This window comes from Lactuca virosa, chromosome 4 (assembly GCF_052849685.1).
Source record: "Lactuca virosa cultivar CGN04683 chromosome 4, Lactuca_virosa_CGN04683_v6, whole genome shotgun sequence".
NCBI classification, from domain to species: Eukaryota; Viridiplantae; Streptophyta; class Magnoliopsida; order Asterales; family Asteraceae; genus Lactuca; species Lactuca virosa.
Genome location: NC_136429.1, coordinates 392,883,478 through 392,903,388, shown reverse-complemented (window position 1 = coordinate 392,903,388; position 19,911 = coordinate 392,883,478).

The window sequence follows — 19,911 nt, the reverse complement described above, 5'->3', positions numbered from 1 at the left end:
TAGTGAGAACTCCTAGAAAGCACAAAGCAAGCAACATTCGAGCATCAAGTAATCATAACCAAGAATCACCAAATCATGCCATCCTATCACCGAATGATCAGTACTAACATGCAAGTCTACAAGCTCTTACAATATGCATATAAAGCCATCTCTCCTACCATTCTATCATGCAAAAATTGAGTATATCCTTAGCCCTAACTAGCACAAGATTCACATATTCACATATCAAATCATATCAGATAACATGTGTTGATATTTTGGGAAAACTTACTTGAGCTCGGTCGATTGCATGCACCACACCCTTTCTTGTCGTAGAAAATTCCTTTCTTTATAACATTTCCTTTTTGAAAAAATTTACCAAATCCTCATTTTGAGTTCAGACACACCCAAGAGTAAGTCCGAATCCCTCAAACCAAGGCCGTGATACCAACTTGTACGTCCCAAAAATAAGACCCAAAATTTTCATTTTTATATTAATAAAATAAATATGCCAAAAACATCATCATACAAATTCAGATATAAAAAATGTATCAATCATCATATCACATCAGAGTAAATCAAGATAATGTGGAACGAGGTGGTGAGATCTCTACAATCATCTCGAGCTCTTCCCTTTGGAACTGGAAGTACCTGAAACATAAACTGAAAACTGAAAACACAAAGCTTACTGATTTCCCCAAGATAACACATACCATACGTAATAAACACACAATGGGCCCTGCCCGACATTGAGCTCCGCTCGATATATAGTTCCGGCCCCGCTCGATATATAGATCGGGCCCCGCCCAACATACATATAAACATATAACATACAAACACATGAACATGAAATAATCACAAAGATACATAACATACAAAATGGTCATCGGGCCCCGCCTGGTAAGCATATGAGTACATAACACATGAAAGAGTTATACAGACATATAGCATCCTAACATAACAAAATCATGGGCCTTCATTGGTTCCTTCAACCCGCTAAACACAGTGAGGAAACTCACCTCGAACTACTGGATCACACTGATAAATCTCTGGTTGTTGGTTTGACAAATCCCTCGAGCTATCAATACCAAATAACATCCAATTAATATTTGGATTCCACTCCATAACCATCAATCCAAAATTAGGATAAAAAGACCATTTTACCCCTTACCTATTTTGGTCCAAGACTAAGACCCAAATCTACAATTCGAAAGGCCCAATCATGGGCAAATTTTCCAAATTGGGCCCAAATCCCTTTGTGGGCCTTCACCAAGCGAACCTAGAATAAGCATCAACCCAAAACCTGATGATCCAACATGGCCCTAATCATCTAAGCCCAAAATATGGGCCAAAATGAAGACCCAAGATTCTGAGGCCCAACCTGATGACTACGCGGGGTGTACTCATCTCATACGCACAACATACTCGTCTTAGGGATGGTACGCTAACCGTACCTGCTTGTACGCCCAACGTACTCCCTCATTCAGACAACTTTCATATCCAGGTCTTAACTGATTAATACATCACTCCAAAACTTAGATCTGACTTCCTTGGGCTGATTAATCACATAAAGTTGCTAACTTTATGTGCGTGCATGGCTTAATGAAGCTCTTAAAGCTCAAAAGGACTTAATAGATGACTTAATGCACACATGAGACCATAAACACCATAAAGTTTGCACCTTTAATCTTAAGAAACTCATAATCTGCCCAGATCTAAAAGGATAAGCCCCACAAACGACTTACTCATCAAAGTAACCCAAAAAGGACCAAAAGCATAAAAACCATGACATGAAGAAATATAATCATACAAGGATCAAGGTTGGGACTTTATACGTCAAAAGTCACCAAGAGATGGAGCTAAATGTGGAGATCTAACCTTCCTTCCAAATAATGAGTCCACCAAGTTCTTCTTCTTTCACTTTAAGGAGCATAAACCACCAAAATCAAGACTAAGGCTAAAGAACACTCAAAGAGGCTAGTAGGGGTTGAGATTAGGGTTTTATGGAAATAGAGGTAGGTAAAGTGGTCAGCCGTAGGGACTTAAGGAGCTTATAGATGGTGCAACACCCCAAATTAGGGTTTTATTATCCTCTTCATACGCAATGTGTAACCTTCGTACGCCCAGCGTACGAGGCTTCAGACCCGTGACCAACTTCCACTAATCCACTAAGCGTACACATATGGTACCCCCGTGTATCCTATGGTACGCCCCACGTACTAATTACAATGTCCAAAATGCAATTAATAAAATATGAAGGACAAAAAGGGAACATACTCATAACAAGAGCTACACTTGTAGTGTTAATAGGCCCATTTTGAACACTATTCATTTGGGATAGTTAAGCCCATTTTATTAAAGCCCTTTTGTCACTGTGTCATGAGCCACTAAAAACATAAAGGTTCGATCATCCATGCCATGTCCTGCATCACTCCCCATGGGTAGGCAATATTCCACCTCGAACAAGTAGCAAGTTCATTGTCAGAAGAATTCTCATGAAAAGGAAGTAGATGTTTCACATTGAAATGTCTGAACAACGGATATGACTTGTAAATTTGAGTCGATAAGTGTTAGAGTTGATCTTCTCGACAATCTCCACATATTTAGCTTTCTTCCCGACATCTTGTTGTACTCCCTAACCGAAAAACGATCTTTAGTCAAGACAACCCAAACAAAGTCACCCACCTCAAAATCAACTTGACTGGTTTTTTTATTTGCATCTTGGTTATACTTGGAGTTAATGTGAACCAAGTTGTCATGCTTAGCCTTATGAACTTCGTGTATCCCTTCCACAAAATCTTGCACTTTCTTTGGAAGAACATCATAAATGGAAGTTCCATCAAATCAAGTGGCCCTCATGCATGGTTCAACAAAATAGACCACCTTCAATGGAGTAAATCTAGAATTTCGATTGATAGCATGATTATGAGCAAATTCACCTTGACATAGTTTCTGATCCCATGAATTTACATGATTACCCACGAAACACCACAAACTACTTCCAATTTATTGATTAACAACTTCAGTTTTCCCATCCATTTGAGGATGATAAGCACCACAAAAATTAAGGTGGGTGTTCACCATATGCCATAAGTTACCCAAAAATGACTCAAAAACCTTGTGTCTAGATCAGACACAACAGATGATGGAAAACCATACATACAGTAGACATCCCAAAAGAATAGTTGAGCTAAATTAACTGTATATGTCATCTTTTTGCAAGGGATAAAGTGCATCATTTTAGAAAAACGATCAACAACCACAACAATTGAATCATTACCTCGTTGAGTACATGGCAACCCCAACACAAAATTCATAATGAGATCTACTCATGGTTGGGATGGAACAAGTAAAGGCATATAGAGTCATGGATTAGTAGTTTTTCCTTTTGAGACCTGACATATTTTGCACCGCCTAGCATATCAATCATGTAACATCCCAAATATACTATGTAAAAATTTAATTTTTAAAACTATCAAAACCATCATTCACTCATTCCAAAATCTATCATGATGTGATAATGTATAAAATAGTTATCAGAGTACAAATCATGTCATAAAATGTGGAATACTAGTCGATGCGGTGTGATCATGTCAGGCCCTTCCCTTTCGAATTAGAGGTACCTTAAACCTTAAACAAAAAACTGTAAGCACAAAGCTTAGTGAGTTTCCCCAAAATACCCAATACAAAAACATACATATTAGTCAGAAACTAAGCTGGGTCTATTTCATCCCTAAGTGTACTTCAACTCATTCGGTATCCTTCAACCGGTACTGGGTCTGTTTCACCCCTGAGTCTATTTCAACTCCTTCGATATCTTTCAACTAGTATTGGGTCTATTTCACTCTATGAGTCTATTTCAACTTCCTCGGTATCTTTCAGCTGGTATTGGGTCTATTTTACTCCTACAACTAAGCATACAATAACATCAGCAATAGTCACAAAGACAACAAGCAATACATGTATATCAAGAAGTGTCACGAAGAAAACGGTCATTCTACAAACATAATTTTGTGGGTCAACATTGGTACCTTCGACCCATGAGTACAATGAAAACACTCACCTATCAAATGATGATCAACTACTACCGGGAAAATGGATGCTATATACCACCTATACAGTCGTACAAAGTACACCCTTAGCTTACTTTCTAAAATAAGGTTTTGGACAAAAGTAAATGCTCAAAGTCAAAGATTAAAGCTGACTCGCCATGCCATAGCCCTCAAACAAAAAAACGGACGTGGTTTCCCCCAGTTGGCACACTGTGGCAACCCAGGGACACGTCGTAGGCACCACGTTCAAAAGATCTTAATGGGTTAAGCTGCTTCCTTCAGCCCCAAGAGCTCCAAAGCTCAGATCTAGTCTGAAATATGGTCTAAAAGGATAAAGTTTCTAACATTATCCATTAATTCCACCCAAAAGAACAAAATCTCAAACCCTAGCTTCCATAAGGCTAAAAATGGAAAAGACTCAACCATTAAACACTTAATCTCAAAGGCCCTTAGTCTAATTTCTGCTGAATGTTCCTAGGACCCTTAACGGTCCATAAAAATCCAAAATTTATGGAAATGCATAACCCATGAATGTCCTTGTTCAAACTAGCTAAAAAATGAGAACAATATGACCCAAAATCCATGCGTGGTTCACAACTTACCACAAATTCCAAATCTATAAGATATAACATTCAAGGGACATAGAGAAACCATACAGTTGTAAAATTTATCTCTTATAACCACCCAAGTCACTCCAAAAGGACCAAAACATGCTCCAAAACCTAGATCTATGAAGAAGAATACAAAAAGGTTTAAGCTTGAGGACTTACAAGGAGTTCAGAAGATCCACACAAATGGAGGAAATGATCACTTCCTAAACCAAAGCACTAACTCTTCTTCTTCTTCTTCTTCCTTCAAAACCAGCACAAGTTTACTAAAATCTGCACAAGATAACCAAGGAGGATTAGGGTTAGGGTTTTTGGGGTTCGAGAGTGATGGAGGCTGAGAATGAACAACCCTAGCCTCCCACTTTCCTTTAAATACCCGGAACATTATGGTTTAAGGCATTAGCGGTGGCCATGTCGTGGCTTTTACTTGCCACGTCGAGGAGAGTCAAATATACACACACGACCAAAAATACATCGCAATGCCGTGGCGGTCCTTCCTCATTCCATGGAACTCCTAAAATCAAATTTTAATTAAAATAAAATATACCTCAAAACTAGATGTTACGACTCTCCCCCACTTGAATTAGACTTTTTCCTTGAATTCCGTTGCTGAAAACATCTCCGTGTAGTGCTCCTTCATCTCCTCCTCAAGTTCCCAAGTCTACTCTGAGAATTTTTCCTTGCTGCCTTTGCAGATTCACTAGGTTCCCAACCTTTTTTCTTACGGCCTTGGTCTTCCCATCGAGGATCGTAACTCGTCTCGCTATGTAATTAAGGCGCTCGTCCACCTGAATATCCTCCAATGGCTCCAGTGCGAAATCATCGACGAAACACTTCTGTTGTTGAGAGATGTGAAAAGTGCTATGAATCTTACTGAGCTCCTCGGCATATCCTCCAATGTCTAAATAGTCCACTCACTCTATCCATCATTATGCAGATGAAAGGTCGTGGTAAAGTGTAGTTGCTTACCTAACTCCTCATGAAATCTCATCTAGAATTTGAAAGTGAACCGGACATCCCGATTAGAAACTAGAGAGACTGGAACCCTACGTCGTGCCACCACCTTATAGATATATACATCTACTAATTTCTTTATAGAGATGCTCTCCTGGATATGAACGGAATGCACACTCTTGTTCTTTTCTTTAATGATGCTTTAGCACATATGAGTTTCATTTAATCTTTTTACATCCCTCAAATCAATAGGTAGAAGTTTTATGTATTCGCTAACGACTTTTCCCTTTTTTTCACAAGTGCAAATCCAACTTAAGGATTGACATGAGAAAGAAAGTTATATGAAATGGTAGACTACCTTTATATTTTTTTATCATCTTTAAACTTCATTCAGCAAAAGAAAAACATTAAAGAATTATCAAAAGAGAGTTACATTACCTAGATAAACCGAGGCTGATTCACTGATTTTTCCCCTTAATTGACCAATTTACTCAACCACAAACCGACCTACTTGCCACCTCTCAAATGAAATATTATCAGTTCTTATAAAAGTAAGGCTCAAAAAATGAAAGAAACAAAATACATACATTTGTTTTAGCTTCGGTAAAAGCTAGACGAGAGAGAGAGATAGAAGAAACCTTGCAGCTTCATTACAACCATTTTCAACTGCCATCTACAATGGTGTTTCTCCATACTACATGTTGTTGGATTAGGTGTCTAAGCCCATAACTATAATTGGTATGTACTTGATTTCATAGGTAGCATGGTCCTTTTGGGTTGCCTTCCCTTATGCAACTCGACCAGATTACTAGTGGATAGAGAGATAGTGAGTAAGATTTATTATATGACAAATAAAATGGTACTCAGAATGATTTTATTAATATATTATAAGATTAATATATTATTTAGAAATCATATTATGAATTAGTAATTAATCAGAAATTAATTTGATATTAATTTTAGGATTAAAGGAACTGATTAATATTGGAGGGGCAGTTTTGCAAATCGTTGATAGTTATGAGACTGGGCTTAGGACTCCTTGTAAGTGGAGTGGACGAAATTTATGGGTGAACCCATAAGATTTCATCCAAGGGTTCACTAAGGAGGTCCATGGGTTTCTTTGGGCTTACGTTAGGAACTATGGTTTCCTTATTCAAGTTCAGCTTAAAGGTTAAGCAACCTAGTCCTATATAAACCCATTTAACCTAAGGAATTTCCGCCCTATGACTTCTAAGAGTTGCCCTAGCCAATTTCTTGTGTCTTATTGTCATCCTTGTTGCGTGTTTGTGACTCCATTACAGGTGCAAAAAACCTGGGCCACTAAGCTTTAAAGAGTCAAGGTGATTCTGGTTATTACTACATAACAAGTAAGGTAATGATTAAACCCTAATTTTATATATGAATTTCGAATTGTATATACTAGATCTAGAGTTATTTCTTTGGTGTTCATATTTTTATGTTCAATAGAGAAAAACTTAGATCCAAACCAATTAGGGTTGCTTGATCACATAGGAATGTAGATATGCTCAAAACCCATCAGTGGTATCAGAGCCTAGGATGTTTTTCAATTGAATTGGTGCAAGAGTGGACTGTCCAAAGCACTAAAAATTCGAAACTTGTTGTCTGGAGGCTGGACTCGACGAGTTCACTCTTGAACTCGACGAGTTGGGTGAACTCGACGAGTTCACTCCCCAGTTACCATATTTTTCAAATTTCTGATCAGATTTTGAATAGGATAATTACCATAACTCGTTTTTATTGCCTAAAATCGATTTTGTTGATTGGTAACTTGATATCCTTATCAAAATTGAATATATGGTTAAATTTGGATAATATAAGATTATTTTGCTTCATAGATTTAACATAGTATTTTTTATTAGTTTCGAATTGTACCCTTTTGGTTTTGTAGTTTGAATTTCAAATTAAAAGTTATAATTTTTGGAAATTTGCATGGTAAAACCCTAATGTTTTTTAATAGTTTAAAATACACACTTATACTATATAAGATTAAAAGTTTAATTTTATATATATATATATATATATATATATATATATATATGTGTGTGTGTGTGTGTGTGTGTGTATATATATATATATATATATATATATATATATATATATATATATAAGAAAAGGTCAGTCTTACTGTCAGTAGGCCTCATTCATGAAGCTGGTCTATAAGGGGTGTTTAAGGAAGCGGCCTGTAAAATGACTGTCATTGGGTATCTACTCTTGCCCACCGCACTCTCGACTAGTGGATGGTCGTTAGTCAAACGGGTAGGATAGGACTCTAAACTCTCATTAAAAGTATAATGAATTATAAATTAACTAAACGCTTTTATAAATTCCCAATCTTAGTTATTTAGGAAAATGTGAATTTGATGATAACGCATGAAATTGGACATTATTGGTTGTTAGTGGAGCGTGTGTGGTTAACCGGCACACTAATATGGGACTAATGAAGGATGGCAATGGGTAGCTCGTAAATTATCGTTTATCAACGAAGAGTGTGTGGTTAACCGGCACATTGAGAAATGACATCGAGATTACCAAGCTAATTATCATGGTTATTCACAGCTTGTTTGTGATCCTTGGTATCTCAGTCACAAACTTGAAGGGCATAATCAAGATTAAACATGGCATTGAAAATTTCAATGAATCTTAAAAAGATCTAGGAACTTCATTCAAAACCTAATTCATTAAAATTTCATTTTCATGGTGGAATTGGTAAATCATCGTTTACCTACCTTCAAATAATTTACAACTGGATTACGGCATCCCTCTTCCGAATTATGAATTATTGTGCTGGGTCCTAGCCTTAATATTTCATTTGGATGTTATGTTAAGGATTAAATCAATTAAATTGAATTTCTCCCTTTTGTAGATGTCTAGTTTTGACAACTATGGTCTTCCTCATCCTTTTGGAAATAGCTTTCCATCTGAAGATGATCTTCCACGTGTCGATCAAGGTGAAAGGTCATTCCCTTCTTCGAGCATTGGTGGAACTGTAAATCATACTTCTCTTCCTCTACCTCCTCCAGTGATTCTCATTGACCCACATTTTCGTCGACTTGAAAAGTCCAAGGTCACTCAAGCCCTATTGGCATGCAAGCATCGAGATGGAAACTCTGTGTGTGCACATGCTCTTAACATGAAGTCGCACATTAACATATTGGGAATGTTGGGTGTCGTTTTACCGAAGGAGCTAGCTATTGACGTGGTTCTTCACTCGCTTCCTAAGTCGTACAGTCAGTTTGTTAAGGACTACTATATGACTGAAAATGACATGACCCTAATTGAACTAACATATTTTCAAATTGCAGTTGAAGCTAAAATGCTTTGGCACACTGGTCAAGCAAATTTGTTTGGAAGATCTACCTCTTGAATTTCCATGGACATAGGCGATGACAACGGTGATAGTTCAGAAATAATTTGTTCTCCTAATGGAGAGAAATTGGCCAAAAGTCAAAAAGTTTGAGTGTAAGAGAAAGGCCGATCCTGAGATAGTTCCACGTATCACTCCTAAAGAGTCCATCTGTTTGTATTCCCAAATGAAGGGGCATTGGAAGTGAAGATGCCCAGACTACCTGAGAAATCTAAGAGATGGTAAAGTCAAATTGTTTGACTCTAGTTCAGGTACATTCACTATCTAACTCTATTAAGTTCCTATTTATAGATTTTTATTACATGATGTAAAGTTACATTTTGATGTTTTGCAAAATCTAAAAGAAAGAACGAAGCTTAAAAGAAAAGTAAGTTGAGTCTTATCATGAAGAAGTGGATTTCGGTCGAATGGTTCGATGATCATATTTTTGACATGCTGCTTAGGAGTTATGATAGATTGGTTAGGATATTTAGAAACATAGTTTTCATATGTATTTGCATTGTAAGGACAAGTTTTCCGCACATTATTAATAAAATTATTTTTAACTACTTTATGTTCCCTTGCAATGGCATTTATGGAAATTTGTGTTTATATACTTCTATTATTAGAAATGTTGAAAAAAAGGTATTGATTCTTTGGTATATCGTGTGTGGTAGTGTCGTAATTTGCCAAGTGAAGAAAGATTCTCATCACCCAAGTTTCAATTGGACAGAAACTTGGAATCATGCAATATTTAATTTTGTGATGTATGAGAATCTTGATCTTTGGGAAATTAAGGTTGATTCCTTGTTCACATATGTATGTGAGTCAAGTGAAAGACTAAAGGATCTAGTACACATTGATGTGCACTGGTCAGATCCAGCACAAAGGAGGATAAGTCTATTCGTCATGATTTACTGATGGTTCAGTAAATTTGGTTATGCTTACAAGTTTAAGTGTAATTCCGATAAATTGAAAAGTTTCAATATATAGCAGAACGAATAAGAAGAATCAAATTGGGCAGAAAGGTAAAAGTTTCTCCAATCTGAAAGGAAAGGAGAGTACTTTAGTATCATGTTTTGTGATCATCTTAATGGTTGTGGAACCATGTCACAATGGATCCTCTAAAACGCCTTAATGCATTTACATGACTGAGAAGAGTAATCGAGAATTATTGAAATGGTTAAATCAATAAGATGAGTCATACTTCTTTCCAAAATCAAGTCTTAGAGTCATACTCTAGTTACTCGAAGTTGTACCTTGAGTGACATGTTCTAAGTAGGTTTATAACACCTCATGAAATGTGGAGTATAAATGTTTCTTACTCTTACACATTTGAAATTGATAGTTGTGATGTTTTGGATAAATCAAAGACCCACTAAGACCAATTATATGAAGTGTTTTTTGATAAGATCTCACACTAACTCTTGAATATTCGTTTGTCAAGGAATGTTCCTTGACAGAGAATATTATATGTCAAAAGATCAATGGGAGTCTTAATGGACTTCAATAGTCTCAAGAACTAATCAAGAATAAACCTTTTAGTTATCACTAGCACACGATCTGAGGTTAACAAACTATCATGTTGACATATTATTATTTATATACCTATTCCAGTTAAGTTGACAATGCATGTGAGTCCTCTGAGTTCTCATTTGATTGCATAAGGCAAAGCACCTTGATCAGTGAAAGTACATTGATCAGTGTGGGTGAGCTGCTTAATAACCTGGAAGCACTTGTAAGCCCTTGTGCTACCCGATGGCAAGAAATTAAGAATAAGTAGGTTCAGTCCATATGAGTTTGAATTTGTCATAAACCTTGTCTTATTATAGTGGTTCGAAATGACAAGTTTACATAGATAGGAACACATACATCATAAAATCTAAGTGGCAATAGGTTTCTCTCTACTTCATGGAAATGATTGTGAGGAAACACTTTCACTAGTAGATTTTAAAAGATTAAAGTTAGCAGTTGTGATAATTGCGTTCTCAAATTGGAGTATGACTACAACATCTTTTTTCATAGTTTGAATTGTGAGAAATGGAAAATAGTTTGAACATTCGGGACTTATTGTTGTAAGTTCTGAAGGGGTTTAGACACACACATAAGTTGTCTAATGAAAGGTGTATGAGCTTGAGAAGTCTAGATAGAGACCTGTCAAAGCACCATGTATCAGAAATCTGAACTTTGGCAAGAAATTCAATAGGTATTGATTTCTAGAAGTCCACCTGATTTCTGAGTACATGTCAAAGCTAGTGGGAGCATAATAGTTATGCTGGTAAGAACATAATTGTTATGCTAGTGGGAGCATAACAATTATGTAAGGTGTTTCAAGTTAGCAATGCTATTTATAGGAAGCAAAGTTCTAAATTTGCAAAGTTGCAGAATTTTGAAATTGTTTCTCTATAGTAAGGCTTAAAGGGAGAGGGCATTAATACTATAATTCGAATCTAAAAGCTTAGATTGAATTTTTAATGGAACTTAGTCATAAACATATATGAATATCATGTTGAAATTTTTCAACATAGGAAATTCTATATATGGGAATATTTTAGCAAGAGACTGGTCAAGTATCATGTCTTTATGTAAGACATTATGAATTGTATCCCATATGCTTCGGGTATAGGATCGATTACATATGCTATAATATTAGGCTGTTCTAATTTTTCCAAATGCCTAGTGCATTAAGAGGGAAAAAGGACTGGAACTAGATATGACTAAAGTTGTTAAACAACTGTGAAGGACAATCTATGGTTTACCGAAGAATGGTTGCTTGTGGACAGTTGGAAGTATAGTAATGGATGGACCATATTGATATAATTCTGAATAGATAGGTGCAACATTCGTCTCTCGAGGTATTATTTAATTAAGTAATTAATATTTGTTAATTGGACTAATAATGGGACAAGTGGAATTTTGGATCAAACCTTAAGCAAGTAGGCCGAGAACTTGGGCTGCCAATAAGACGTACACTGGGTGTAGCCTTAGTGTATGCGGGGCGTAGAGGCACCTTTGATGCGGGGGACGCGCACACGTACGCGCAGCGTACCGGGTTGTACACACAGCGTATGTGAGGAGATGCCAAAACCCTAATTTTTAGGGTTTAAGACATATAAATACCACATTATAGCCACCCCTGACCTCCTTACCAACCTCTTACCCACAAAAAACCCTAATTTGCTTTCATACTCCATTGTTGTGTGTGTTTGACCTTTTGAGCTCATTTTTGGTGAAGAAAGGCTTGGAAGAAGAGAAGAAGAGTTGAAGAAGAAGAACTTTAGTATCTTGAGCTCAAGGATCCAGGACTATATCATCTTTTGGCACTCACAGGAGGTATAAAGCACCTAACTTTCCTCTTAGAAGCTTAGATCTAGGATTATGGAGATTTGGACCTTTTTAGGTCCAAAGATTGGATCTTTATCGTGGAACTTCGTTTTTGAACTTAGGGTTGCCACCCTTGGAGCTCAAAGCCTTCCTTTAGCAATAAAGTATCAACCTTTAAGGCCTTTATGTAACCATGCATGAGATCTAACCATTTCTATGGAGTTAGTTGCTATTATCCAATGTTTTGGATCATTTGGTGGGTTGTAAGCCACCAAGTGATCGACTTTATGTATCAAGACATTGAAGAGGACTTACATATATAATTATAGCCTTTGTATTACAGTATTAATCACTTAATGGGAAAAGTGACTTAACAGGGAAGTACGTTGGGCGTACATGCAGGTACGCGCAGCGTACACACCATTTAGCCAGTACGCTTAGCGTATAGAGGAGTACGTCATGCGTACTTCACATATATGGGCTTGGCTGAACTCAAATCGAGGGTATGAAATATTTTGACAAGAAAATAGTTTTCAAAAAGTTTAAAATAAGTAGTTTTGAGAAAGAACAAGGTGTGTGATGCGTGTGACTGGCCGAGCTCAAGTAAGTTTCCTAAAGATACTCATACATGTTATGTTATCATGTGATATGATTATGAGAACTGCATGCTAGATTAGGGCTAAGGATCTAAGAAGGATGCCTTGTATGCCTATTATACGTGTATGAGAACTGCATGCTAGATTAGGGCTAAGGATCTAGGAAGATGCCTTATGTTCCTGTTATATATGCCTATTGAGTTATATGCTAGAACTGATCAGTCACTAATATGATGGTCTGAATAGGACATGCTTGGTATGGTTACTCAATACTCGAATGCCGCTTGCTTTATGCTTTTAGGAGTTCTAGTTATCTTTAACTAACTAGTAAACGAATACGTTAAGTTACATATTACGAGGACTAAATAATTTCAGAAGGTTAGGTCTAGCCCTATTTCGCAGCTCTTGTCTGAGTCCAACCGTTGTAGGGTAGGGCCTCTCATTCGAAGAATTATCTGGTCTTAGTGATATGTAATGGTATTCGCGAGCTAGTTAGGTAAAGGTAGCAGGGATTTCTTATGTAGCTGATGGCCGAGAGTAGGTCGGAGAGTTACCCTAGGGTAAGCCTAGGATTAGATTAGTGCAACGAGCAGAAGTAGTGAAAGGGACTTGGTGAAGTCAAGGCAATCCTTGAGGAAAGTACGGATAGATGTGGAAGGTAGTATGGGCCCGTACTACTGAAAGTAGAGGATCCGTACTCGATTCAAGGAGGGCCAAGATAGAACCAGGAAACTTGTAGTATGTAAGACCTCCTGAATTTATGTATAACCCTGACGGTTATGTGTTTTGTTTTAGAATGGTGATGATTAGGCGTCATGGAGGAGGAGGTTCACGATCGGGATCAGGATCAGGATCGGGTTTGGGATCAGGTGTCGAGCCAGTTGATGAGAGGTTACGTGACTTCATTGCTTCTGAGATCACTAGAGGCATCATTGAGTCGACCCCAGTAATTTTCGGGTCGATCAATGAGGGGATTATTGAGTTGATGGAGGATCGCCTCAGGGTGTTTAGGAGTGACTGGGCGGCTAGCCATTCAGGGGCGCGCACGCTGTCCTTTAAGGACTTCAGGGGATGTGGCGCGCCAGACTTCCATGGGGTGAAGAACCCCATTGTTGCCAGGAGATGGGTTGCAGACATGGAGTGTGCTCAGTTGACTAGATTCTACCTTGAGGGGTCGAAGGTTCGGTATGCTGCTGGATGTTTGAGGGACAGGGCTAGAGATTGGTGGGACACAGTTGGTGATTCTTTGGAAGCCTCAGCTGTTAAGGCGATGACCTGGTCAGACTTTGTGACCAGGTTTAGGGCTGAGTTTGTGTCGGCAGTGGAGCTTCAGCAGTTGGCCGGGGAGTTTCTCGATATGAGACAGACTACTGAGACGGTAGCGGAGATTACCGCCAAGTTTCGAGAGAGGGCCTTATTGGTGCCCCAGTATGCAGGATATGAGGATATGTGGAGGACCCGCTATCATGATATGTTGAGAGCTGATATCCCGGAGCATGTCAGCTACTCAGCATGCCCGACCCTGCATTCTATGATTTCTATGGCGAGGGAGAGGGAGATCGACTTGGAGCACATCAGGAACAAGAAGGCAGAGGAGAGACAGGTGACTGGGGTTTCGGGGAAGAAACCCAAGGGATTCGACTCCAAGTCGAAGCGCCATCAGGGTCGTAGCCGCTGCAAGAAGTGCAGCAAGCCACATGAGGGGGCATGTAGACTAGGGTTATCGGGCTGCAATAAGTGCGGCAAGACGGGGCACTTCAGCAAGGATTGTACAGCCCCTACCCCCATCATTCCGACATTGGAGTTTCCAGTGTTTTCACTGCAACCAGCGAGGCCATAAAAAGGCCAACTGCCTGAGATTGACAGCAGCAGCAGCACCAGTGCTGGCGCCACCTCCAGCGACCCTGCGGCTCACTGATGGCTGGCAGGACAAGACAGAGGCTCTAGTGGTGAAGAGCCGAGCCTTCCAGTTTACTACCAAGGAGGCACGCACCGCACCCGATGTGGTGACGGGTATGATTTTTTCTGCCTAGCTTTTATTATATGTTGTTTATGATATTTATGTGCTATGTTATGTGTTTTGTTTAGGATCGTTCCAGGTGAACGGTATTCCAGTTCAGGTGTTGTTCGATTCGGGTGCTACCCGATCATTTTTCTCTCTTGCACTTAGCAAGAAGTTCCCTGAGTCTTCGGGCATGTTGGATTGCCCACTAGAGGTCAAGATTACTGACGACCGATCAGTTCGAACATCAGAGGTTTTCAGAGATTGTGTTTTGAGGCTGTTCGAGGAGCGCTAGTTGGTAGACTTGGTTCCCATACCTTTGCGTGGGAACAAGGTCATCATCGGGATGGACTGGTTGAGCCCTAATAGGGTTGTGATTGACTGTACACAGCAATTCGTACGTGTCAGGACCCCAAGTGGGGGAGAGCTGGTGATTCAGGGCGAGAGGCCACAGTGCAGACCAGATTTATGTTCAGCAGCGAGGGTTAGGTGCTACCCTCAGCAGTATTGCGTCGGATATGTCGCCTACGTCATGGATACCCGAGAGGAGGGTAAGGCGACTGTGATTGATATACCGCTGGTGCGAGAGTACCCAGATGTATTTCCAAAGGAGTTGTATGGAATACCTCCCGAGATGCAGGAGTTGTCTACACAGCTGTAGGAGCTGTTACACAAAGGATTCATCAGACCAAGCAGTTCAACCTGGGGAGCCCTGATTTTGTTCGTGAAGAAGAAGGACGGGTCGCATTGGATGTTTATAGATTACCGGGAGCTGAACAAGGTAACAGTGAAGAACTGTTACCCTCTCCCGAGGATTGATGATCTTTCCGACCAGCTACAGGGGGCATCTTGGTTTTCTAAGATAGATTTACGTTCAGGATACCATCAGATGAGGGTCAGAGACGAGGATGTACAAAAGACTGTGTTCCGGACTCGCTATGGCCACTATGAGTTTGTGGTGATGCCCTTCGGGCTCACCAATGCTCCTGCCGCGTTCATGGACCTCGTGAACCGCGTATGCAGACCGATGTTGGATCGGTCTGTGATAGTTTTCATCGATGACATCTTGGCTTACTCCAAGACGCAAGAGTAGCATGAGGAGCACTTGCCAGAGGTGTTGGATACCTTGAGGAGGGAGAGCTTGTATGCCAAGTTCTCCAAGTGTGAGTTCTGGTTGCGCGAGGTGCAGTTTCTTGGGCACCTTGTCAACCAGAACGGTATTTTTGTTGACCCGGCCAAGGTGGAGGCCGTGATGAGATGGGAGGTTCCAAAGTCTCCATCTGAGATTCAGAGTTTCCTGGGATTGGCGGGCTATTATCGGAGATTCATTCAGGATTTCTCCAAGATAACCGTACCCTTGACTCGGCTGACGAAGAAAGCCGTTGTATTTCACTGGGGGCCTGAGCAGCAGGAAACATTTGAGGCATTGAGGTAGAGATTATGCGAGGCGCCGATCCTCGCCCTGTCAGAGGGCGTGGAGGATGTTTTAGTATACTGTGATGCGTCTATTTTGGGTTTGGGCGCAGTATTGATGCAGAGAGGGCTTATCATCGCCTACGCCTCGAGGCAACTAAAGCCTCACGAGGCGAACTACCCGACGCATGATTTGGAGTTGGGGGCGGTCGTCTTTGCCCTCAAGATTTGGCGACATTACCTCTACGGGGTCCGTTGCACCATTTACACGGATCACAAGAGTCTGAGGTACCTCATGGATCAGTCGAATCTGAACATGAGGCAGCGTCGGTTGCTAGACATGGTGAAGGATTATGATTGTGAGATCCTCTATCACCCAAGGAAGGCCAATGTTGTGGCTGATTCTCTTAGCCGCAAAACAGCCCCGATCAGACACGTTTGCTTGCGGATGACAGTGGTGACTCCTCTTCTAGAGTAGATCCGAGAGGCGCAACAGGAGGCTATGAAGTAGGAACATCTGAAGAGCGAACGTATTGTAGGACAGGCTTCCTCCTTCAACTACGACAACTGTGGGTTGTTGATACTACATAGTTGGGTGTGGGTTCCTATCATGGAGGTGTGTGCCAGATTCGGATGGAGGAGGCGCATAAAGCCAAGTTTTCTATTCATCCCGGGGCGACAAAGATGTACCAAGATCTTCGCCCTGATTACTGGTGGCCCTGCATGAAGTGGGACATAATAGGGTATGTAGAGCGGTGCTTGACCTCCAGGAAGGTCAAGGCCGAGCACCAGAGGCCACACGGCAAGACGCAACCGCTAGATATTCCCATGTGGAAATAGGAAGATATTACCATCGATTTTATCAGTAAACGTCTCAGGATCGTGCGGTGAGTGGATTACATATGGGTCATCGTGGATTGGTTGACCAAGATTGTCCATTTCATACCGATCCAGGAGATCATTTCGGCCGAGAAGCTGGCTGACATCTATATTCGAGAGGTTGTAGCACAACATGGAGTGCCAGTTTCCGTGATTTCGGACAGAGATGTGCGGTTCACTTGCAGACGGATGGTCAGAGCGAGCGGACCATCCAGACCTTGGAAGATATGCTTGGGGCATGCGTCTTAGACTTCGGTGGTGGCTGGGATACCTACCTTCTCTTGGCATAGTTTTCGTACAATAATAGCTACCACGCGAGTATCGATCATCCTCCCTTCGAGATGTTATACAGGAGGAAGTGCATAACCCCTATTTTCTGGGGTGAGGTTGGTCAGAGAGTCATGGGGAGTACCGAAGTGGAACTCAAGATGATGGAGAGGATCCAGCAGGTCCGAAGCAGGCTTCAGACTGCTCAGAGTCGGCAGAAAAGTTATGCCGACAAGCGTCATTCGGACCTGGAGTTCCAGGTCGGGGATATTGTCCTCCTCAAGGTGTCACCTTGGAAAGCTGTCATCTGGTTCAGGAAGCGGGGCAAGTTGGGCCCCTGGTACATCATTCCTTTTAGGGTTGCTGCCCGAGTGCGCAAGATGGCGTATAGGCTGGATATACCAGCCTACCTTAGTCAGATTCATAGAACCTTTCATGTCTCCCAGCTGTGGAAATGCTTGGTAGACAACTCTGCAGTGGTGCCTCTCGAGGATATTCAAGTGGATGACAGCCTAAACTACATCGAGCGACCGATAGTCATTCTAGATAGGAAGACGAAGGCGTTGAGGAACAAGGAAGTGGAGCTGGTGAAGGTGCAGTGGTAGCACCGCAAGGGCTCGGAGTGGACCTAGGAGCCCGAGGACAAGATGAGGGAGCACTACCCCGAGCTTTTTCCAGACGCAACAGCAGACTTCGAGAAAGAAGTTTGAAATAAGTGGGGGAGAATTGTAACATCCATCTCTCGGGGTATTATTTAATTAAGTAATTAATATTTGTTAATTGGACTAATAATGGGATAAGTGGATTTTTGGATCAAACCTTAAGCAAGTGGGGCGAGAACTTAGGCTGCCCATAAGACATACGCTCGACGTAGCCTCAATGTACACGGGGCGTAGAGGCGTGTAGGATGCGGGGGACGCGCACACGTACATGCAGCGTATGTGAGCAGATGCCAAAATCCTAATTTTTAGGGTTTAAGACATATAAATACCCCATTATAGCCCCTGGCCTCCTTACCATCCTCTTACCCTCAAAAAAACCTAATTTTCCTTCATACTCCAGTGTTGTGTGTGTTTGACCTTTTGAGCTAGTTTTTGGTGAAGAAAGGCTTGGAAGAAGAGAAGAAGAGTTGAAGAAGAAGAACTTGAGTATCTTGAGCTCAAGGATCTAGGACTATTTCATTTTTTGGCACTCAAAGGAGGTATAAAGCTCCTAACTTTCCTCTTAGAAGCTTAGATCTAGGATTATGGAGATTTGGACCTTTTTAGGTCCAAAGATTGGATTTTTATCATGCAACTTCGTTTTTGAGCTTAGGGTTGCCACCCTTGGAGCTCAAAGCCTTCCTTTAGCAGTAAAGTATCAACCTTTAAGGCCTTTATGTAACCATGCATGAGATCTAGCCATTTCTATGGAGTTAGTTCCTATTATCTAATGTTTTGGCTCATTTGGTGGGTTGCAAGCCACCAAGTGATCAACTTTATGATCAAGACATTGAAGTGGGAAGTGACTTAACAGGGAAAAGTGACTTAACAGGGAAGTACGTTGGGAGTACATGCAGGTACACGCAACGTACACGCCATTTAGCTAGTACGCTTAGCGTATAGAGCAGTACGCCCGCGTACTCGACAGATATGGGCTTGGCGTGTTTTGGGCCTCAGTTTGGCCCATACTTTGGATTTTGGGCCTTAGAGGGCTGGGTCTGGACTATTGGGCCCTGTAGCCCACTGTGGAGTATAATTCTAGGCCCGGGAATTTGGAATTAGTGGTATTGGGCATTTTGGGCCATATTCGGCCATTCGAGGTTATTCATTTTGGACTAATGACTTATTGGACTTGTGAAAAGGCTCAATTTAGAAAATTGGGCCATTAGTGGGCCTTAGGGAGCCTTGATGGGCCATGGGTGTTCTTGGTTAATAAATTAGAATTGGGCGTTAAGAATGGTTGAAGTTGGGCCAAGGGGGTAAAATGGTCATTTTACCCTAAGTAGTATTATAGATTCTGATTGAGTATTGTTATGATTATGATAGCTGGGAGTCATCGGAGCAGCTGTTAGAGGAAACTTCCCACGAGATTCGACACTCAGCATTACGAGGTGAGTTACCTTTGAGTAGAAGTTGGTCTAAGGACACAATGTCGGCCCACTGGCAGGAGTTGTTCTTAGATAATTGTCTTTGTGATAATTATCTAGGTTTGCTACTATCTGATATGTTTTACATGCTAGTATAATATGATGTTATGTGATAGTAGTAGTAAGGGGAATAGTGCCCGGTTATCGGCCGATAGGGCCAAAGGGGTAGTATAGTACCCAACCATGCTAGACACTATGATTATGTTTCTTATCATGTGGTAGTAGTAAGGGTGAAATAATCCCCTTAACCGGTTGAGATAAACCGGAGGGGTAGGTCGGATACCCCGGTATGTCTGACAGGGGTAGGTTAGGCACCCCGGTATGCCTAGCAGGATAGGTCGGGCA